Raw genomic sequence first — 25,353 nt, 5'->3', positions numbered from 1 at the left:
TTAGCGTACTGTATTTATTGAGGATAATTTTGGTCACAAAATGTGCGTCTAATGTGAAAATACCTAAAAATTCTCACTTGCCACATGCTCTCGCTGATGCTTTTGGTTCGTCATATGCAGCACCTCATTGCCAGATCATGACAATCTGCTAAAAGTATACATAATTCATCACCAATCAGTCTTGCCTCGCTGTGCCGACTCCCATGTTATCCCGGAGAAGATAGATGTGGGAGCGGAGCCTTTTGAGATCCAGATGGTACATTCCTAACAATAAGGTTTGGGCTTCCATTGTAAAATGATCTTCTTCCTGCGCGCGACTACCAATGCATCATCGTCAGCCGGTAATGAGACGACGCTTCCCAAACGAGAATCTCAAAAATACATTTACTTCCCCCCCCCCGCCACCGGTGTTTCTTTATCTCGCTTGAAAATTAAAAGCAAATGTTTTGTCTTTAAGAGATCAACAGGAAATATGATCAGACTTCTTCAAAGCAACGCGCAACATTCAGTAGCACAAACTTACACACTCAAAATTTTATAAATTTGTCTTCTAGGTAGCGTGGCATTTTTATTCTGTCATCCAACAAAAGTCAAGTTTTCTCTACGCTAATAAAATTAGCATTGAAACGAATGTGATGTTTTTGATTAGGACTTCTATTCAATTAAAACTTTCGTCATTGCATCTGGTTGATGCGCCACTGGTTAGCTGACCTCACTGTTCTTTTCGCCCAAGCTTTGATAATGTTAATCAGATCCTCACTTGATCTTTTCCCTGCATCGTTTATATCAAAATTACATTAAATGATCATGAATCCGTCCCAAAAGTCTCTCCACTCGCCACATCCGATGGAAGCAGCAGTGCATTATTACAGCTGTGCTTCTCAGCAGGTCTAGTTGAAATTTCTAAATTTTGCACTCTTCTCAGAGGGCCTTTTTTGACCCTTATTATGCATTCTAGACTTTACGTCAAAGAGCGAGGAAGAGATTTAATTTGTTGACGATTGCCACCGATCTCCTTTAAACGGATTTTAATTGATAACGGCAAGGGAGAGCGGTGAACTTTAAATAGACATTCTAATTATCGGCTTTAAGAAGCAGGGGCTTTTTGGGAAATGTTATGGCATTTGGAATGGGATTAATGGGCGAGCGAGGCGCTGGACACCCCGCAGCTAAATGACATTAAAGAGGGAGATGAGTGGTGCTGCTGAAGGGAGCAAACCCACTAGTCACAGGAGCCGGGGCGCCCACTGCCTTGGGCACACACACCGTGGGGTAACGTGTGAGTGAAGAGGAGGAGAGGAGGGGGTATTACATTATCTAGCCCTCCCAGACTTCACCCCACATGGATATAGACACTTGGATACATTAAGACCATACATACTTCACCGCTGCTGTACTCTTAAGGAGCTGAACAAAAACCATCTGTCTTGAAAAGTAATGTGGATTTTGATTTAAAAGAGTAAAAGTTGCTGCTTATACATGTGTAACATGTGACAGATGAACGATTCATTCTGTTTTGTTTGTCAAACGTCACCATGGCGACTCTGATGTCAATCACATTTTTGTTTAAAAGCATGAAATCGCTAATTAAATAGAGTATGAATTATCCTTTTTTGAAGGAGGAAGAATAATGTCCCGTAATAAATCTACGATAGTTACAGACGTGGTTATCTAATAATGATAGTAGGACGAGTGAAGTCAAAGTGATGTCAGTCAAAATGTCGAAGGAGCTGAACTACAAAATAAGTAAAAAGTGGGGAAACTTTCATTGTTCCCTCCTAAAACTGTTCACTAAATGTTTCATTTATTATTTGCATATTAATTTGATTGAACAGAATGTACAACACATTTTATTGTGAAATGTAGCGTCTAATTTCTTGAATGTCACCATTTGTTTTCTTTGCTGTTTATTAAATACTTTTAAACACTTTTAATTGTGTGATTCATGTAATGCATATCAAATGTTTTTTATTCTGTTATTCACCAAATGTAACATTTGTGTGTTTTTATGATTTGGTAACGTTTTTCTGATTTTTTTTATGATGTAATATTTCATTTGCTTTTTCAAATCCTTTACATTAGTATCAGCAGCGGCATCATCGTCGGTCTGGATTCAGTGCCGTCTCGCCTCTCAGACTCAATAAGGTTTTAGTGCACATCTCAACCATCTTAATACCCTTAACTAATTCTGCCTGCCTGGCCCTCAGTGGGACTCAGTGGTCTTGCTGGTTGTTCCAGACAGAGATCCCAGTCCCCTGTGGTCTCAGACTGGAAGCCCCGGGTCTGTAGAGGCATCTCTGATGGATCAGCTGAGGGCCGACTGTAGGGGATCAATCCGGAGCCTCAGGGTTAAATAGATGGTGGGACGGCGGGACTGACAGTAAAGACTGGAATCATATGCATGCATAAGCTGACACACAAGTGTCAATGTGTTCTATCTGCATGTGTCAAGTCTCAAAAGGATGTCGGTATGATCGCTCTGAGCAAAAGTCAGAAAGACGCTATTGGAGATTTACCTGCTTGAACCAGATTGAAGGTGGACCTAGACAGGAATGACAAGCACGTACGTCTCCTGAGCCGAAAATGAAGCATCACTTCCTCAAAAGTTATCCTCGGTTAAACAAGGAGAATAAACTGATTAATAACATGTGGAATTAAAATTGAGTGACTTTTACCAACTCTGATAAGCTAAGGAAGGCTGTCGATGGAATTATGGAGTTTTTTTCCCCCCAGAAAAACAGCAAAATATTGAATACTATTGAGGCAAACCTTCTCAAACTCTTTGAAAAATTATTCTAAATAATGTTTTCATTTTAGGAAAACTACATTTTTCTCCACAGTTTTTATTCTTGTCTTGTCAAATATATCAATGGGCTGTTTTTCTGACCATCTCACCCAAACTTTGTTAGGGGCCAGTCTTGGCCTGCGGACCTCACTTTGGTCGGCCCCGGGCTAGAGGATGAGACCTGGAGAGAGTTGAGATGAGGCTGTCACACATCCCATAGATCAGTCATTATCACTAATCTAGTCACAGCACTGGGATCAGCACCAGGCCCATTCATCTAGAACCATCATTAAAGAGCTAAATGAGAGCTGCCTCTGCTAATGAGATAATGAGAATTTCTGTGCCAGTGTGTGTGTGTGTGTGTGTGTGTGTGTGTGTGTGTGTGTGTGTGTGTGTGTGTGTGTGTGTGTGTGTGTCCGTGTGTGAGGAAAAAAGATGAGAAACAGAAGCAGATGTAGACGGAAAGACAGCACAGAGGAAGGGAATGTGAAATCTGGGAAACATACGACATAGCAATGGAGAGACGAGAAGAAATAAAACAAATGTGTTGATAACATGTATTTTGTGTGTGTGTGTGTTTGTGTGCGTGTATGTGTGTGTGTGTGTGTGTGTGTGTGTGTGCGTGGATGAATTTAAAGTCGTGAAATCCTTCACCCGACTCCGCATTCCCTCTCTAAGCAGAAGTTGGCAAAAGTCAGAGTTGAGGTCCTTTTACTATTATATTACTATTACTATTACTATTACTATTACTATTACTATTACTATTATTACTATTTGATATTATACTCAAGATGTTTTTCAGACAAATTAAAATTTTTCAGGGGCTATTTTTACACCAGTTACAATATCGAAGCCAGTATCCTGGTTATAAATGATGAAGTACGACGGGGGTATTTTCATGGTTGGTCAGCTAAAATGTTCTGGGTGATGTCAAAAAAATATTATCTGTGTAAGAATTATAAGTTCTTTTTTTTTTTTATAATCGATGAACTGAAAGTGAAAAGGTTCCTTCCAAAGAAGCTTCCGTTAAGCTTGAGAAAAACTGTTAAAAAAAAAAGTTCATTTAAAATAGAAATTATACAAATACCAATGTCAATAGATGAGATGTTTGTTCCAAACACCGAAATAAGTTGGATTAAACATGTCAAATCTCCATTTGATTTCAACATTTCCTTAAAATATGCATCTTTTAGTATTAGATATTTAATTTATAATAATAAGTGGGTTTTGTGCCAAATGAACAGCTAATGTGGGCTTGGAATAGTTTTCTAATGATATAAACGAGGCTTTTAAAGGGAGCATCCGACAGTGGAGGGAAACAGATATTAAAATGAAATTATCTGATGACCCAAACAGAGACAAGAACAAACATCTGCTGTCCTGTGAAGGTGTCAAACATGTGGGTATTGATGATTGATCACACCGGGTCGAAATGAAATCTTCATTAAATTTAAATCTGTATGAAGTTTAAGGAGCTCTCTTGAGTAGATATAGACGTCCAGTATCACATGTTGGCATGAGGCATCACACCCGTGATGCACATCAAGAAGATCAATTCAGCCTCATCCTTCTGCTTCACTACTACCTCATTGTCATGCATGCACAGACACACACACACACACACACACACACAAACAAACACACTCGCTGCCTGAAGGACCTCTTAGCATGTCGGGCATGATGCCCGTGGGAATAAACATGGGCTGCTGCTGGACCAGTTTATCTTTGGGTGTTGAAGTGAGCGGTGTGAGACAAGAGGAGGGTAAACAGTGGAAGCCTGTTAGGAGCGTAATGACAATGATTTTCTCTCAGTCTTTCTCCACTAATCCAGGGATCAAACCAACACAGCATAATGACCTCCTCTGTCTCCCTCCATTAATATCTCCCAGAGGCACCGCTGACACAGAGGTGTGTTTATTTCACCAGAGACGTGCAAATGAGCAAACATACATATCGGTATTATATTTTCTTTACTTTATAAAACACATCCTGGACTATCTGTTGATTCTGCGGCAGAAATATTTCAGGAGAATCAACCTTTTTTGGAGATTAAACGTGTATTACATATGCTGAGCCTTAAAGTAGCGATTCTCTCCATCCTCAGCCTCAAACCAAAACCACAGCTCTCCTATCTCAGTGGTTCATCACAAGACTCTCCCTCCTGAAGCCCTGACGGATTATTTGTCAGGCTCTTTAGTCAGACGGCACACACAGTTCCTTCTCACGGTGGGAATGTGTCTAAATTTTGCGCATGATCAGCTGTGCTGGTTAATACTGGTTATTCTCAGTTGTTGCACTAATTCCAAGAACAATCCTGTCAAACATCAGATCTGAAATCTGCGTCATGCATATGCACTTTCATAAAAAGTCTAAATGGCTAAATAAAATGATAAGAAATGATGGGATTATATTGCAAACAGCTAATTTCACTATAATCCCAGTTATGGATTTGTATAAAGATGGAAAGTTTTAAAAGCTGTATTGACATAAACGATGAGTCACAATTGCTCACAGGCAGCTGTAATTTGACATAAATCATTTCAAAAGCTTCATCTGAGTCCACACAGGAAGTGGAAGTGGCTTCAACTGTAAAGGATTATAAATAGTCCCAAAAGTGTATTATTCATAAATCTCAGATTAACATGGTTGCATATGAGGATGTAATCCCACTGAACATCAGCATCCATCCATCACCATCCCTTCATCCGCCTCCTGTCCGCTCTCAGCCGAAGGGGGTGTCAGCTAGCGCGTCGTCGCCATGCTAAGTGCTGCAAATTGTTTTCCTTCTTCTTCTTTTTGGGGGGGTGGGGGTGTTGTTTCGGTGAGGACGGGCTCCAATCTGAATGCTGTTGATCTCTGCGTGACACGTCGCCCCTTATGGTGTTACACATGGCCCCCCGTATTAATAAACAAATGAGGGGGCTCACCCCGGGGGTCAGGGGGGCTCAGCTGGCCCATTTTGCCACTCCGATCTCTCGGCTCACGGGGATCCAACATGGCCACCCGCCGCATCTGCCTGTCAAGACGACTGCTAACCTTGTCTTTGGTGATGGGCAGGAGGGCGGCGGGGTGTGGGGGGTGGCGACACAAAGGGGAGTTGGGGGGGGGGGGGTTGAGTTGCCCTCGCTCCCTCCCATTCGCTGATTAGTGTGAGTGACAAAGTGGATCAGAGAGTCCACTCAAGCCTTCATAATAAATCTATCAGGGAGTAATAGAATTCCATCAATCCTCACTGGGGGGGGGGGGTCACCATGTCGGGGGTGAGGGGTGTGTGTGTGTCTGTGTGTTGGCGGTGGGAATGTGCAGGAGTGGTGGTGGTGGTGGGGGGGTTCCAATCCTCTGGGACTGTACAACTGTTATTATTCAATTACACTCCCTTTTCTTCTCAGTTAAAAGACCATGATATCATTATCACTTAATGAATATATATAATTGGATCTCGGCTGCCACTTCCCCGTGGTCCTGATGAATACCACTCTCTATTCATTCGACCCCTGCTCATCCTCACCCTGCATCCATTACAGCAGGATGTGGAGCTGGAGATGATGATGATGATGATGATGATGATGATGGTGATGGTGATGGGGATGGTGATGATGCTGTCAATAGAGGGAAGTTGAAATTATCTCTACACTCATTTAGTGTTTTAAACCCAAAAGTGTGTTAATGACTTTCTGAAGCTCAACCGTCGGAGTCCAGAAAGATGCTAAAAATGATATTGGATCAAAAATAATGAGACAGAGGCTGAATTCAGGCCTCGTTGCACTCTGAGCATCAGCAAACTAATGTTAACTTAATGAATAAGGATTTTATTGCTGGGAACAATACCTGCATTCTGCACGTGAATATTGCAATTACAATGTTTTGTCTAATAACCCCTTGACAATTTACAGTGCAATCATTTGAGGAAACTCATTATGTCCACACATCGGATCTGAGTTTCATCTCCCGTTTCCGTGACGACTGCACAGAAATGGTTTCGGACAAAATCCTGCAACACCGGAGCTGCAGGATTTGGATTGGATTGGTCATATTTAAATGTGTCTTCACCCGCACAAAGGGCGTTGAGGGCAGACGATTAAAAAAACCTCGACGGCCGTCAATACAAGGGGGAGGGGGGGGGTGTCCATCAATACGCTTTCAATCTGCCGGGAAACAAAGGAGAAGGGGAGCGGATAAAGATGGTGATGAGCGACATTAAAAACATTGATTTAGCATTTGTCCACTTCATTTGAAGTGAGACAAGGCGACGACAGGGAGGGGAGGGCCTGGAGAGGGAAGGGGGGTGGTAAAATCTGGGGGTGTTTAGCCTCCTCCCATTCAGATGTCGCCCTCTTGTTGGAAATCAAAAGCAACCATCCCTCCCCTCTGCATTGTTGAGGCTAAATGTGCCATGGCGGGGGCTGATCATGTCTGTGTAAATCAGACGAGGGGCGAGCGTGTGAGACGGTGGGAGAGCATGCATGTGTGTGTGTGTGTGTGTGTGGGGTGGAGGGGGGGTCCTCGTGCTCACGTTCACGGATGTGTGTGGGGCGTACGTCGTCATCAATCCTGTTTAAGAAGACAGTGTTGGCAAAGAAATAGACCCCCAATCCAGCTGCCCCCTCCCCATAGAAACACTTCAGACACCCTATCTGACTCTGACTCACCTCCACCCCCCTAGCAGGGCTTGTGCCCTTTTGGGCACACGCCCTGTTGGCTTCCCACCCCATCACCTCCTCACCTCTCCATCCCTATCTACTCCACTTTCTCCAAGAGCCCCAATACGACCCCCGCCCCCGTTCCAAAAAAAAATAATACCCAGAACCCCCTTCTCACTGACTCACCCATCCCTGCCATACATCACTCCAAATTAAATTTACATTAGGTCCTCCTCTATCAAAGAAGCCGAAAGGAGAGGCAGGGAGGGGAGGGAGATGGAGAGGCTGACATCATTACCCGGCAGCAGAGCACATGACCGTCATCTATTAAACCCTTTTATACACATGTCTGAGGATTTTACCAAAGTTCATGCATACCTAAGTGCAAGTTTGTGTTAAAAATTAAAAGCTCTTTTAGGAGGACAAAGGAGTTTCTGAACTGTTGACTTTGAGAGGGGCTTTATTACCCCCCAACCGTAGATGTCTGGCATGGCCGTCTCTCTCCTGCAGCTTTCTACTCTTTCTTCTGCCTCTGCCTCTTCTCCCATCGTTCATCAGCATCAGGTCTGAATACATGACTTAATTTGCCATATCACAGGCACATGTTTGACTCCTTGGTGTCTGTTGGGGTCCTTTGGAAATAAAATGGTTATAAGTACTGGAAATCAGCAAAACACAATTTAAAAATCCACCATCCTATAAGGAAACAACTGTTTTCTCCTAGTGCAATGGGTCTTAGTTTCTTCTTCACAACCTGTGATGAGTTCTGATCTCTTTGGGTGTCTTGAAAATCTTGTAGGGCCAATATTACACATAGATACAAGAGTTTTGTTACCAATACCAAGCAATATCTAGAAGTATTCTCTATTGTTTTGTTTTTTTGGTACATGCAATAATCCAGGACAGGAGGTGCAGCTGGAGGCGGCAGAGTTGAAGATGCTGTGATTTTTTTGCTGTGAAGGAGGGATGAATGGGGAGTGTGTTGAGTTAAGGGTGATGAGGATGAAGATGCCAAGATAGAGGAGAAGAGGAAGACCAAAGAGGATGCTCATAGGTTGTGGTAAAGAAGGTTGAAACACCTGAGGAAGATGTACGGGTCAGGGTGTGATGGAGACGGATGGTCTAACAAGAAGAGAAAACTACAACAATAATTTCATCCAAATAATTACAAACTAAAGCAATATTTGCAGCAACATTTGATTAAAACTGCAGACCTCAAATGTTTCAGGATGTTGTTTCACAGCAGCTCAGCTCCAACCCACGAGACACAGACATGGGAGAAGATAAGGTTAAAAGATGGACTTGGACTCTAAGTTGTGTTAGACTAGAAAAAAGAAGACAGAGAACCTCAAAGAAGAGGGTTGCATCTTCAAATTCAGAAAGCTACACAAACATCCTGTGAATCTGACCAGATAATATGATCTAGCTGTGATGCTGTAGAATTCTGTGCTCCCATTGCGTGCTAATGCTACTCCATTATTGAAAATCACTGCAAAAAATTCCCTGATGTGTTATCTCCTGGTGTCCTGTCGTGTCAGGTTGTGTCGTATTTGTCACATGGCGTGGTGCTGCAGCGTGTCACGTCCTCTCCTCTCACTCTGCATCAGTGATGCATTAGGACAGAGTGTTACCGCCCCTCGCCGTTGGGGATATATTTGCATTGGAGCGTCTGAAAGCAGCTGGAGTGAACCAGCTCAGTAAAGGCACCTGAGTGCTGAGCGCTTACTCTTTAATTGCTTCATTATCGTCTGTGCTAATCCCTCTCCAATTTCGACACTCTCATTTTCCAGACTAATTTCTCCAGGTCCCTCTCTGGCTCTCTTCTCGCTCCGTCCGCAGAGCTATGGCACCTATTTGCTTTCCAAGGCAATGATAACAATTAATGCAGCAGTCGGCGGCGCTTGTTTCATATAAACCTGTTTTAGCCAACTAAACAAGAGGCTGCTGATAAACAGACTCTGGAGCCAAGGCGCAGAGCTTCACAGCACCATTTGTCTCTCTAATTATACTTTAATTACAACTGTGTATGCTAATATACTAAACATTTGCATAGAACATTCACACAACTTTACGCTTTCTCTTTAGGAGTGCTGCAGGAGGAGGAGCAATCAATAGCTCAGGAACTTATTGAAGGAGGCCTACACTATATAAAAAAATTACATGTGGGAATTGTTTGGAGCAAAAACAATGCCACGGTGCTGTCTGATAAACAATTTGTTCGGTATTGTTAGGAAATGGCAAACAATGTCTGCAATTAGGGTGAAATTAATTTCTTAGTTGGACTCACTGGGATAGATTTCATTGTTATGGTGACATTTGACTACATTAAAATGCTTTTGCAGCAGGATGATGTCATATTCCTCCTTTAAAACGCGTTATCGGACATGCTTCAAATGAAGCGACTGTCATTGTCAAACGTGTGTGATAACAGTGTCATAACGTCTTAACTGTAAACCCGAGCAAATAGCTTTCTGCAGCTATGTGGTAAGTGATCATGCTTGCGTCTGCAATCATTCTTCGACTTACAATTTATGCAATTTAAAATCATACTTATTTCTTTTCTCATTTCGTAACACTTTGCACTTTGGAGTTTCTAATTCCACTCCTGCCCTCGCAAACAGAAACTGACAAAACAGAGCTGATAACGAGACATTCTCACCTTAAGGTCATTTGTATGATAATGATTCAATTATATGTAGTTAAATTAGGTGTGTAACTTATATTCATTAGTGGAAAGAGTCCGCGCTGTTGCCATGGAAATACAGATGTTCAAAATTAAAAAAATTTTATGAGCACTTTAATGACATAAATAAACTTCTGTTGGAGAAGGTCATAGAAAATGATTTTAAAAACTTAAATACTGCAGTAAACTAGACCTGAAGGTGAGATTGCTTTGCTTTTTTGTATTCTATTGTATTCTATTCTATTACTTTCTATCCACCGCCCTGTTCTTCGCTCCAGTGCTCCGTTCAGCTACACTCTTAACTTCACTACATGTCATTGAGTCATTAACATACAAATGACCTGCAGTTATCCTGTGGTCGGGCCCCTCAAATGCCACCGAATGCTAAGAATCCACCATTTACAGATAAGTAACCCAGCCTGCTCTGGTAAGTAATTATTCGCCACGGCGTTTTGGCTAAAATCAAGGCTTACAATTGTCCATTAGCGGACAGATCCCTGACAGTTAAGGTTAGTGGTAGGGGAGAGACGATGGTGGAGGCGGCAGCGGGGTGCAGGATGAGGGCTAACACTGAGGAGGAACACACATGTGGTGGTAAATAGGACGTATAACCCACTCCTTTGTAATTGGGGTGATGATCCGTGTCTATAGGATGATCTCATAGCCGGTGACTAACTCAGTCTGCCCTCAACAACACACAGACAGGACTGTATCTGTCAGTGTTTCCGGCAAGGACAAAAACAGAACATACATGACAGCCATATAGCTCACAGCACACAGGAAAGAAGTGGTGGTTTCATTTTTAAAGAAATATCCCTTTTATTTAATATTCTCAAGAAATTGCAGCATTCAAAATCAGAAATTATTCCCCTAACATAAACCACATAATATTTACCATCCCTTGAGTATCTCCACAACAGAAATGATAAAACATATTTATACATAAAACAATTTTACCAGCTGCATATGTGGGTTCTGTTATTTTTCAACATATCGATTTTGAAAATCTAATAGCTATTAACTATTGGACCCTGAATGCAGCACGAGTATCTTCCCTAAATGAGCCATGGAGATCCACAGCGGATCTTGTTGCACACTTGTCTCAGTGTCAGTGACGAGTGATGCCCGCCTCTCTTTTCCTGCCGGTCTTTTTCTTTTGTCCTGTCAGAAACAAATTGTAGCCGTCAACTTCTGTCCCAGCCCAGATTCAGGGTAATATCTGGAGCCACGCTGTGGAAATTCATTCTTACGGTCATGAAAAATCATACTTTAAATTGAATTAATTTATTGTTATAATAGTGTGAAAAATTATGCAAGCTTTGCATAACAATCTAAAACTCATGGGGTAAATGATAAAATCAGTTACTGCTTCATCCTGGATTGTAACTGTTGCAGCAGTAAAGCAAACATTTAAGCAGCTCTTCTACTTTCACTTCATCGCTCTTCTCTGTCATCAAAATTGAGATAGCAACTCCGGGGAGGACAAAACAGAATCAACAGTGAAAACAGAACAAATAATATTTCCACTGCACATCATCTATCTGACAGAAGGCAGCAAAATGAACAGAAGAACCAGAGACAAAGCAGGAAAAATCTCGGCCCGCCCGCCAATCTTTCATTCGCTCGGAGCTCATCCATCCTCAATGTGCCTCTTAATTTGGTCCTGCCACACGGTGGGCAACAGAGACCTTCAGCCATTGGAAACAAATGACCTGGCCTGGGTGGGGCAACAACTCACGGCTGAAGGTGCAGCACTACTCGACCGCTGGGTCCTACTTTGTGTTGGAAGTGCGGGTTTGAAACATTTAGGGATTCTTTTTCCCAAAAGTTTGAACTGTGTCTGCTGGTAAATCTTAGTGACAGATAGTTGGATGTGATCGTTAGAAAAGCAGCTTCAAATTTCTTCCTAGCTAAAATGATTGCATTAAGTGTCACTAACTAACCATTCAGGTATTTTCAGGCTTACGTATCAGTAGTTCATTTGTTTAGTTCAGATTTAGGGATAATTTGGTAAAAAAATGTTGCCTTCCCTCATGCAAAAATGTTATCTCCAAATATCAGGCTCATCATTCATAAAAGAAGTCACCTGTTTGAGGTCAGGAATATCATTGGTTCCCCTGTTGGAAAGTTTTATAGCGCAAACAAAAAAGTGAAGAGACAGTCCGATGTGCGACACAACAGGATGTGAGCCTCTACAACCGGGTGATTTACCAAGTTCCAAGAATGTATCCAGGAAAACAAGGCAAAGATAAAATAAAAAACTAGCAGAACTACAAACATTATAGGGAAACAGTTGGATCATTTAACACTTGGTGCAAAGATAAACTGTCAAGTTATAGAAAGACACACTTATCAGTTAAAGTTCAGCTATGAAAATGTCATCATTGTGTTAAAGGAAATAAAAAGGTCAGGTGTCTTCTTTTAGGCCTGTGTTGTGCATCATAATGAATATTTGGGTGACCACATGGCGACTCTGTCGGCGTCTTCTTTTACAGTGAAACCAGAAGCCTCATGCGTCATCATCATGTGAGAGCCGACTAATAGGCGCACAACGATGAGACACAAACGGCAGAAAGAACAGATGTCACTATGGTAACAATGAGATTCCTAAAAAAAAAATCAAATAAACTTCCACAAAGAAAACATGACATTCAAAACATGTTTCCAAAACCTAAAGAGAGAGTAATGACTAGTATGAGATGTATAGCAGCCACACTGAATGCTACCACACACACACACATATACACACACACACACACAACCACAGTGACTGATCTATCCCCAGTGGCATAAATCATGACACACACCAGACGGACATAAGCACAAGGTGAACTTTGTGACTTTGAGGAATTATGGGACAGATGCAAACTGAATGGACCATGTCAGATAAACCAGTGTTGGGTCATGTGAATCCCCAGTGTCTCTATGTCTGGAACAGGGCACTGGTGTTGATTTTAGGTTGTAGATTCATCCTGTAGATTAAACTTTTCAATCCTTTGGGAAAAAAAAAAAAAGTACTGTTGAACTTTCATGTCTAGCAATGTTCATCTTAAGTTTCCTGACACAGTTTGATCTCAATATGGTGACCCAGCAAGCAGGAGTACATCAGAGTATGGTGCAAATTGAATCATGGATAGCGCTATAACAACTTCCTGTTTCCTGACATAACTGAACAAAATCCAATCAGCTGTTTCTCTCTCAGGGTTCCACCATTTCTCCAAATTTAGTTGAAATCCGTTCAAAGATTTTTTTTTGAGTTCAATCACGTACAAATAAACGACGCCGATCGCATAACCTCCTCCGATTCTCATTCGTGGAGATAATCGCATTTTATTGGAGTTGTGTTTGGGGCAGCGGCAGCATAAAGGGCAATTCCTGTCATATGACTTTCATTACAAGCAAAATTTAAAGCAACTAGAAGTACATTTGAAGTAAATAAAAAGTTTACTGAATGATTAATCCACAAAATTGAGAGGAATCTTGGGTTAAGAATTAAGATTCATTGAATCTTAGTGAAGGAAATTTGTCAAAGAGTCCAGTTATTGATCAGTTTGAAAATTTGCGTATTTCATATCAGTATATCGTCCATATAATGCAAAGAATAGTTATCAGCATGTAAAACAAAGGCCAGATTCCAAATCAGGCGTAAGAAGGACGACACTGATCATCTGAATAAAGAGGAGCCACAACACAAATTGTTAACATGGTTTAAAAGAGGTGGGTTTACATGCTGTGTTGGTGCAGAAATGAAATTACAAAAGATGGAATAAAACTAATTCATAAGAAAAATGAAGGAACGAAAGATAAAATCTTGTCGTATTCCATCACAGAACTGATGAATTATCCACAGGACTTCTGGCTGGTTTGAATCTAATTTTTTTTCTTTATTAGTCATTGTTAATTGTTTGCTGTGGATAGAGAGCTCTCTTAGTTTCCCTCTCTTTCTATTCAGTTGACATTCCTGATGGGGGGGAAATCCAGAATTCCTAATAAAGTGCAAAACATTACATATGCAGGGGGAAATTTTGGATAGCTCGCAGCTACACTTTTCACAATTTCCCGCTGCATGAATCTGCAGCAATAACTCCAGCGCCAAAAGAGCACGAAAGAGAAATGACATATATTGCAAAGCTGGGAAATGTATGTAACTTCCTCAATATTATCCTTGACTGGCTTGCTTTGTTTCAAATGTGTGTCCACACCATGTACACAGATGAATGACCCCACAAAGGAATTCCCGCTGCAGCTCAATAAAATGGCTTATGCAGGGCAAATTTAATATGTGGTTTCGTCCAGACAAGGCTGGGGTTTGACCAGATCTGTTTTGCCCTGGAGCTGGGTGATGAAGAAGAGCAACACATAGGAGAATAAAGCCTTTGTGAGGCTGCACAAATTGGAAGGCCTCTTGCAGGATGCAGCAAAAACCCAGCATGGAAGGGGAGGGTGGGGGGTGAATCCCTGTGGGGCAAATCAGTCAGTTAACCATTACATAAGTGAGAAAAATATCCAATAACTAAGCAACAAAAAGGATCAAAGACTGTAAACGCATCGCTGATACAGCGTTATAAATCCCATTCTACATTGGGAAGATGAATGGAATGTGGAGATAAAGTGCAGCACATTCACATTCAAGACTTTGTGTTTGTAAGCCCATGCATGTCATCATTATTTTTTTTATGCCTCTGACAAAATTTATAGTTGGAGATAAAATCTATGGTCATTAGTCATTTCTGCTGTGATGTAAAAAGAAAGTTGGCCATGTTAATGCTCAAGAATCTCCCTTATTGACATGAAATTGGAAAATAATTTTTTTTTTAATCCGTCAGATGGGTCACAGATACATGATGGAGAAGTAAAAAAAAAAAAAAAACATGCAAGATTGATTCACAAAGTCTGCTAAACATTATAAATATTACGTTAGTAGAACTAAAAAAGGTTGGTTCGGACTCAAACTGCCCTCAATGTTTAAGCAGGACCGTAGTTGAAGAACTGCCTCTTATTGGGGAAGCCTGGCGGCACATTTCCCATAATGCATCACTGCATCAGCACAGGATATTGCCTGATTTTGGCACATTAAGTCCTTTTGTAAACATTTGATAACGTTCTAAGAAAGTGTAAGGCTGTTCCAAACGACATTAGCTCCACTAACATGAGTCATCTGACAGGAATACGTCTAATTTCTTGTATAGATTGTTTTCATGCAGAATTCTAACATGATAATTGAATTTGCTGTTCTGAGCCACTTTCTCAAGTCTAGTCACATGGTCGAATTAGCCACTTAGCTTCCCCTTTGGTGTTTAAGTTACAACACTAGGTCAAAAAGGAGCCAGCCAAACAATTATTATCTGCTGTGCTTTGATGACTTTCAAACACGTTTGAATGATGCAATTTGCTCGATTCTCCACAAGATACTTTGGGAAAACAGAAGCCACTGGCCATGTTGTGATGCTAAACTGATTAGATAGCGTACATTTAGTAGCTTTATGAAGTTATTGTTCGACTAATCACAAAAAATGTTCCCATAAGGTCAGTTACTGAGCAGAGAAGAGTTTGGAGATAGGCAATGTTTAGAAAAAATTATATATTCTAATGAATGTTTTACAATGGTTGTTATATAAAAAGTTTACTTTCGGAATAATAAGAATTTTTTTCTACACATAATACAGCAACACACGGACATACACACGCACACACACACACACATACAAACACACACACACACACACACACACACACACATATGCAGACAAACACACACAAAGGGAGAGAACGAGAGAGACTTTAAATGCTTTATTTAAATGGTCACGGGATATATATATATATATATATATATATATATATATATATATATATATATATATATATATATATATATATATATATATATATATATATACACACATACATACAGTATACAGTATATATATACTGTATATATAACGGAACGGTTTGGTATTATTCTCATGTTGCTCTGCTCTGCTGGAGTGCGGCAGGAGGCGGGGCCAGTCTGGTGGGCGGAGCCTCACTTGTACACCTGTGTGTGATCAGGCTGATGAGCCTGAGGCTTTTTAAGCCGGCTTCTCCTTTGGTTCGGTGCCAGGTTGTTTTGCACCCTTGCTCATGTCTGTAGTTTGTTGGACTTCCTGAGTTTTCTTGCGTTTCCTGGGTTTTGGCAGATCGGATTAAATAACCAATCTAAGGCTGCGGGTTGTGATGCATTGATGCCTTTAAATCCACACTAAATGAACTGCCGCCTGCAGCAGCAGCAGCAGCAGCAGCATGTCTCTGGATATGCATGCGGCGTGCCAACGTCGAGATGACCAAGTGACCATCACAATGATATTCAAAGCCAGCCTACTGCCAGGTGTCGTTGCACTTCCCCTTCAAGCGGAGGAAAAGCATTCACACGTGCCATCTGTCTCCAGGATGCCCTTGCCAGCTCACCATTCTGCCCTCTTTCTTTTATTTCATCATCATAATAGAAGGACTGCAGTGCGTTCAGAGCATTTTTACCATCCTTTGAGCGATACCATGCAAAGCACTGAGGCAATATGGCGTGAGTGGTCCGAGATTGTCCTTCATGGAAGTATGCAGAAGAAAAAGGGCTTCAAACAGATGCACAGTTCACATTTGGACTAATACATTCAGAGGTATAAAAAGGCCTTTAGATGACCATTTGCATGTGTTGAGACACAACCGCTCACAGATGTCCATGCAGAGGGCCGACGGTACATTTTGACACTGATTCATTTTTGCGATGAACGGACGGATTATATTTTCACATCCCACAACACTCGCTGCATTGTGGTCACTGTGAAACATATTCCAAACAACCGCCCCCCCATCACTTTTCATGCCAGCTCTGAATCATCCTGACCTCGACATCCAAGCAACAAGACCCCCGCAGTCCCCCCACCCCACCAGACCCCCCCAACTCCCTCCACTTCCTCTGACAACAGTATCTGCTTATTATCTGCCTTGGAGAACAAGCACACAGTCCTCCAACAGTCACAAAGCATGATTTGCAATACAGCCTCTGTGTGTGGCGTTGGTGACCCACTCCTTCCTCCACACACACCCCCCACCTCCCACCCCCCCCTCTTTTTTTTTTTCTACCCCAGTGCAGTGCCGGTTTGGACCAGGGTGGGTGTCCTCTCATTCAAATCAAAGGCGCTTCCTCCGGCCCTGTGGCGGAGACCCACCGCCTCTAGAGCCACTCATTATTACATGCGAAGGGGGACTTGTGATCTTTTTAATTATTCTACACTTCGTTTCTATCCCACCATTCAAAACGCAACATGAGAATTGATTGCTTCAAAGATCCATCTTTATAATCTTCCCCCAGGCCCATAAATTATCCAACTTTGGGGCAGGGGTTGGACGAGCCGTGCAGGCACAAGCAGATCCCTTTCACGGCAGAGCACTGCAGCATGTTGGGGTGGGGGTGTTGGCGATTGAGGGGAGGGCGAATCTGAATGGGGCTGCTCTTTTGCTGGCTGAAAACGAGAGGGAAAAAAAAAGTACACTTGTTATCTTGTGAACCCTCAAACATGTAAGATAGGAATCTCTTGAATGTCAGCGACAGAAATGGAATTAACAAGAGATCTTTTTATTGTCACAGAAGGTCATTAGGCTGCCAATCGGGGTAATTATGGAAATGATCTCCCCAGCTCTTTGGAATGTTTTCCTGCTTCCATAAGGACTTGAAAGTGTTCAATCAGCCTCTATCGTGGGAAAGTTCAGCCATAACTGCAAGTGTACCAGCAAAATCAAATTAAGCAAAGAGATTTCATTAGTATTTATAGCCCCGAGGCATTTGTAAAAGTATGGAGCAGCGCTGTAATGTGGGACTGTGGAGGGGTGAATTATTGCTTAATGACAAAGGCCATACCTAGAAGACACATGGATAATGAATAGGAGGCATTGATTGCATCTTTAAAGAGGATTCTTGGGGGAATGTAAAATATTGATGTTTGTGTGGCTGACTTTGGACTCCCTGCATGGTGTGAGGGTGGTAACTTTGTCTCCATGTTTACGCTGTTTGACTGTTAACTTTATTATCCAGACGTGTTTCATCTGGTCATTAAATTAGGTGTAAACATTATAATATGAGCAATATCTCCCAAATTATACACCCAAGAAAACACAGCGTTATGTTCCATTTTCTGTGAATGTTTGATCGTATGGGAGTTGAAATACGGCTGGTCAGCAGCGATGGACAGGAGAACTGAATGATTTGAGGTAGTCAAAGATTTGTATATCATTTTTCATGATTTCAAACGAATGTTTGGGCCTTTATCATGTTTCATGCTTGATTAAAGTCAATAAAATGAAAAGAAATAACAGCCAGCACAAGCACATGATGAGAAAATGAAGTATCTCTTTGGATCTCATTGACTTAGATTTTTTTCACTGTTTTATAAGGTTTTTCAAACCAAACTAACATTAGATTGATCATAAATGTGACCAGTCGGTTAACCCACAATAAAAGTAGTCATTAGGGAAACTCCGAAATACAAAAAAGGACAATTCTGCTTTTAGATGAATGCATGGTGCGATCTAATGTTACTTTAATTACTTTAATTACTTAGACTGGGGAATATTTTTATATTTATATCATGAAAGAGGACCGCTTTTATTCACTAGTATTTACATAAAACTCCAACTGTTGAATTTGCAATTTAATTTTTTTTTGTGGTACAAAAACATTTTTAAGGACAAGCGATAATTTAAGATGTTAACAGTTATCAATGAGAGATGTGTCATATCTTGGGGTCAAATAACCAATACTTGGGAAGGTTTTTGACATGAGTTAAGCTAAATTTATGCTAAAATGTGAGCAAGTTTTGTTGAAATAAACCCCTTTAATTTTGAGCACGAAACTGGTTATGTTAGCATTTGAAATTAGCATTAAACGGCATAAACTTAACCCAAAAATTGACCAAAACTGTGTCCGTTCTGTCCACTGATTATAGTGAGAGCTGACATTCATCATGGAGAACAAAGTTGTAGTGATGTGCAGTTCAAAGGCCTTATTTAGAAAGCATCCATGGATCAGGTGAAACCAATATACATATTTATATTTCATTTGTGTAATAAATCACTTCATTGTCTGCATGGTGAAGACTCCGGTCATAGGGAGATGAAGTCAGAGAGCCATGTGCAGCAAATTGTAACACCTGATTTGAATCACTGGTTCTATTCAGTCCACTTAACCTCAGAGTAATTGACAATTTAAAGGTGCAGTCCTTAATTTCAAGAGACAGCACAGTGACACTGATTGGGATGTGGGGTATGAAGGTCCCCTCTGGAGGAACTGACAAGGACACCTTTTTTATATAAATAAAGGAAAAAGCGCAAACTGCACATTTGAGTGTGAAAATTGATTTTCGGATGAACTGACTTCACCTTAAGGAGGAAAAATTAGGCCTTCATGGGAATGAATGTGGTGCCCGCTTGAAAACCACACAGACACTTTTTTTTTAAAAAAACAAAAAACACATTCAAGTTCATTGTAAAAATTAAAATCCACTTCTTCTCCAAGTCTAAAGCTTTTTCCTCCTCGTCATCATCATCATCATCAGCAGCAGCAGCACCATCTTCCTCCACAATTCTTATAATTGGGTTCGAGAAGAGGTAAAGTGTCTTTGTGAAGATCTTGACAGATTATGTGAAGGAATATTATTATGGGATGGGCAGGCGAGATGTGGGAGGTAATTTAGTGTGATGTTACATACATGTATGCATCAATAGTCAGAAGGATATTGAGTTCAGGGGTCGCGCTGAACGAGACTTCCTTTGGATGTGAATCTTGGGGCGCATTAATGTTAACGTAAGAATTAGTACACCGGGAGTCGATCCTGGATATCTGAGAATTGAATTTTTATGGTGAATTTTTCCAGAAATCATTTCCATGTTGACCAATTTTTCAACAAGTCACGCAAAAATCAACTGAATTCAAGTCAGCGCAATTACTAATTCCTTGGGGAATTGCGCACTATTTTTGCGCGCGTTTTTTAAATTCATTTTAAACACAGTCAAACCCTTTTGACAGATAGATTCTTTTTAAATAATGTGTTTTTATGCTCGTATGTGCTGGTTAAAACAACGACAACAAAACATCCTTAAATGTGTTGGAATGCTGGCCATGCTGCTCTCGTTCTGACACCATCCGCTTTTGGGGGCCTATTCGCACCAAACTCCGCGTTAAATCGCTGCGCCCTCCCCAGCGGTGATGTCATAATATTCAACATCTCGGCCTTGTTCTGAATGACAAAACGTTTACAAACCGGGTGACATTGCGCGTACTTAAAAAGCACACATTGGCATGGTAATCCGACCGCGTTTAGCTGGAGGTGTTACTCTCCCATCAGTAACCGCGAGCACCGCATACACACACACACACACACACACACACACACACACACACACACACACACACACACACACACACACACACACACACACACACACACACACACACACACACACACACACACACACACCAGGTGGCTCCCCACTGACGGTCGACCGAGGACAGGAGCGCTTGCTGGGCGGAGAGGCCGCGACAAAGCCGCCGCAGCGATTCCCCGTCTTTGGAATAAAGGATCTATCCTACAAATGAAGAAATGACCCCGCAAATACTAACGTCACCAGTTACTTTATTTATTTATTTATTTATTTATTTATTTATTTATTTAAATTTGTTCTGACTGAACGAATTCACAGCAATAACTCTATATTCAAAGACTTCAGTGACACTCCGGTGTGATTCATTGACAAGCCAGTAAATTATAGACGCATTCATGTTGTGGAATATTCAAAGACCAATGTGACATTTGACAAAAGTTTTCCAACATTTATTGCAATGAAAATAATTAATAACAATTATCAGGAAATTTTTAATTATGATAATTTTGATATTTTTTATGTTTCGCTTCAAAATCGCCCTATAAGATGAATCCGGATATTTATACAGGCTGCTTTAGTTTTATTGTCCCCGTTGTCAGGTGTGATTTTTTTTTTAAATTATACTTATTAAGGAAATCGCTTGGGCAGACTAAAACCTGCAAATTGCAATGCCTTTGAATATATTTGACAAGTTTCGTCAAGATATATTCCGTAATGGATTTTCAGTTTCTCTCCTCTGATTCCAAAACCTTTTCAGAAATAAAAAAAAAACCCAATATGAATATCGATAATAACAATTTGAGTCTATCTCGATCCAAAAATGGGACTTAAATATTGAGCAGTAGCTTAAAATAACAGGTTCGTCCTTTTGCTTCACCTGCTCCAACTGCCTCATGTCCTGACGCGCCAACCTTATGGGACGTCAAACACACACACACACACACACACACACACACACACACACACACACACACACACACACACACACACACACACACACACACACACACACACGTGGATCTGCTTTTTCGGGCCCGTTGCTTTATTGTGTGTTAGAGAGATCTGGCTCATCCTGCAGGACGGAGGGTTAAATATGGACTCCGTCATATTGTTTGACAGAAACTCGCAGAGTGATGGAGTGGATTTCTGAAGGAGGACTGAAAATGGTGATTTTCCACAAAAAAAAAAAAAAAAGGAAAGAAGAGGAACCCAAACGCGGCTCACGCCTCTGCCTCTCGGGTCTTTACCAAATACATACAATTAAAAAGATTTAAACGAGTTATTTCTCATTTGTTGTGGGTTCGCTCAGTGGGTTTTTTTTTTTTTTTTTTGAGAACATTTTGTTTTTATTGAATCTGACAAGGCGAAGATTTGGCTACCGGTGTAAAATAATTAACATAATGGTCGTAATTACAGCCGCACTAACAAAGCCATTAATTTATCATATCGTTTTAGTAGCTGCTGCCCCCAACTGCTCACTCACTTAATTAATGAAATGAGTTGCCTCTCAAAGAAATCTGTTTTCACAAACAGCTGATTTCAATTCATGAATTAAGCCAGGTTCACTTTGTTTGTTCAGAATGTTCCTATTTTCTTTTAATTATGTTACATAACTAATGATTTATGCAATGCCAACATTTAAATTTATCGATTGATGGAGGCTGCAGTAATTGTTGAGTAGACCTGATCAATATTTCGTTTGGAAAATTACATCAAAATACTGTAAAAAATAAATAAATAGAAAGAATTATCAAAATGAGCTATTATGTATTTAGGCCACCTGTTTTTCCTGCACAGCAACGGGTATATTTAAATGATTTCGGATCAAAACATCAAAATGTGGATGGTGAATTTAAAACAAAACCTGTCCACCTTTCATCCATCCCACCGGATGTCTGCACTGAAGTCACTGGATGTCCAATAAAAATATTAAAATGTGCATAATTTTCTCAAAAGCCATGCATTTTTAAAATATCTTTTGTATTATTATTATTTCTATTATTATTGTTTTTATTATTATTGATCATGGCGTCAAACACCAGATAACACTCCTGAATCAACAATACATGTATTTATTTCCCCACCAACTTCTTCACATCATCTTCAACTCTTTTTGTCTTCAACCAAAACGTCTAATACCTTGCAGCTGACCCTGACCTCTGACCCCGTCAGCAAGATCGTGGAGCACACCTGGAGGGTGAGGTGGGAGTGGGGGTGAGGTGGGGGCGTAATGAAGAGAAAAACAGCCCCTCTCAGCAACTGGCGGAGCATCACATTATTATGATCACAATTATTTGTTCGGTGACCTTGCTGCTAGTTTGCGGAGATCACATGCGGTGACTGGTTCCTCTCCATCACCTGTGCTGCTGCCCTGCTGGATCTTCATCCTCACCCCCCCACCCCACCCCACTCCACACACACACACACACACACACACACACACACACACACACACACACACACACACACACACACACACACACACACACACACACACACACACACCTCCCCCTCCTCCCCCTAATGGTTTCATGCCGGAGCGAGTTGGCTTATTATACTAAAAGGTTTTGTCGCGCTAAGCCGTGCATGTGTGCTTAAAACGTACATTTCATTAACAAACTGCGGAGTGTAAAAGCGGATTTATGAGGCTTCAAAAGATCACAGGAAGGACGGCTTGGAAACCCCTTCCAGGAGCTGCTCCACGCAGGTTAGATCAGCAGTTATGTCGCCTTTCACACAACACTGAGACGCAGGGATTTTTTTTTTAAAAGGAGGCTGGCTGCACCTGTGTCTCCAAACGCACAAAGAGAGGATGGATGGAGGGGGGTGTTTGGTCATGACAGTGGCCTCCTGGTTTCTGAAGAAAATCGTTGAAAGCAGGAAAAGAAAAAACGGAGCAAGAAGTACTTCATTCCAATATTTGATCCCCCCCCCCCCCGGCTATAAAACGTGTTTTAAAGCATCAGAATTAGATTTCGGTGCCATAAACTAATTTTGTTGAGAGATAAAACAATTATTATCAAAAGGGAATATTTCAATGGGATCTCTATTGCTTTTGTAGAAATCCAAGTAATGGGTCATATCAGTAGAGAAGAAGGATTATTTTGAATCCTGCAGAGAAACTATCAGAATATTTTTATTATTATTATTATTATTAATAATAAACGCGCTCCACGCAATAAAAGTTGTCTTGCATAAGTTCTGACGGGTCTCCAGATCACGCAGGACACCAGGAGATGCGTGATTGGAAGCTTCCCTCCTTGGATCCTGTACGCGCTTTATTAATGATCGCGTTTGATTAATCCGACTTTTCATCCTGAGGGGGTGGGTGGGGGGGTGTCGGAGGTGGCTCAAAGAAGAGGCAGCTCTGCGCACTGCTGAGGGCAAATAAATGATCGGATTTATTCCAGGAAACAAAAGGAAATCTGATGAGATTTTTTACGCATATTTAACAGCAAAATTAATACATGAAAATGGGATTTTCATGAATTAAAATCCCATTTTAATGGGTTAAGTATTTAAAAATAACTAAAAGTAATAAAAATTAAATATATAATAGTAACATCACGTTAACATGTATAATAATCATCATTATAGTTAATTAATTGCAAATTTCTATCCGTTTTTTTTAACCACATGGAGCCTGAGATGTGTGTGTATATATATATAGTCATTTCTTTTTTGCTTTTCCTTTTAAATTCATTCACATATTACCTTGTCACAAATAACTGCCTGGTGTTTATATTATAGATGTTTGAATTAACCTGCCAAAAGTCACTCCGATAAAATCAATTACTGGGTTTAAATCGTTTGTGGCACATCGGAATTTATCCGAGGTCAAATTGTTAATTCATTACACGCGTCTCCACTCGCTTTGAACATTAGCTGAAATACAAATAGCCTTTTCTTTCACTCGTCCTCCCAAATGTTCTCACTCTACGGGGGGAAACTCATCCATAGTTCCGACATCCTCTCCCTGAGCCCAGCCTACACGGATCACCTTCATGCTTGTGAATAAACTCTCTCTTTGCATTCACCCTGCTGCCAGCATTTCCTACTTTTTTTCAAATGTAAAATAATGCAATGATTGGCTTCGTTTGCACCTCTACCAACCCCTTAAGGAAAGTCTTTATTCTCTCCATTCTTTGTTGCCGTTGCTGCTGCCGCGCTGCTGCTCAATATTCTTCCCACCTTCGGCTAATCCTGCGGGAATAAATAGACTTCAGTTCATGCCTTGCATTCGCAGCTGGGATTTACACGACGGGCTGTAAAGCTGGAAACATCAAGGCATGCATTTCAGATCCGAATAGGCAAAATATTTAACTCTTACGCATGGATGAAGTATCTTACGCGGTGCGTCGTGCGTTATGTTGAACCAACGTGTAAAGAAAGAAAGAAAAAAAAAACATCCATGCACAGTTTGACAAATTAAAAAGGCAAATATTAACACATGTTTTTTTAAAAAAAAACTTCCAAGAATAATCAATGAAACTTAGCTGTCGTCGTTTTCATTTGCAGTTTTGCGCGAGAGGAGTTTAAGGGTTCGGATTGTTTTTACGCATCCACATTAATGCGCATAAGATCTTTCAATCATCAGCCAATTTGCGGCCCCCCTCTTCCTCCTCCTTCTCCTCCTCCACCTCCTCCTCCTCCTCCTCCTCCTCCTCCCTCTGCCACCGTTAAATGGTCTATGACGGACGAACACAGAAATCAGCGGAAAGCAGCATTGCTGATGTCCCATTGTTGACAAATCCATGAAACAACTCCAGTTTGCATGGTTTAACAGAGAGGAGAGGTGGGTGGAAGGAGGGGAGGAGAGAAGAGAGGAGAGAGGA

The 25,353-nt window shown here is 41.0% G+C and overlaps 1 long non-coding RNA gene across 1 annotated transcript; it reads right to left on the bottom strand.

Moving 5' to 3' along the window:
* Positions 1-17,210: 17,210 nt before the first annotated feature.
* Positions 17,211-25,145, bottom strand: LOC137598912 (uncharacterized). Its single transcript, XR_011036732.1, has 3 exons — positions 24,849-25,145; positions 24,632-24,721; positions 17,211-17,604 (listed from the first exon to the last, which is right to left on the bottom strand). It is a non-coding gene; the product is annotated as an uncharacterized lncRNA (long non-coding RNA).
* Positions 25,146-25,353: the final 208 nt, after the last annotated feature.

Source organism: Antennarius striatus, chromosome 7, assembly GCF_040054535.1.
Source record: "Antennarius striatus isolate MH-2024 chromosome 7, ASM4005453v1, whole genome shotgun sequence".
Lineage (NCBI taxonomy): Eukaryota > Metazoa > Chordata > Actinopteri > Lophiiformes > Antennariidae > Antennarius > Antennarius striatus.
The sequence above is the reverse complement of the archived record's forward strand: the minus strand, read 5'-3'. Positions and strand labels throughout refer to the sequence as shown.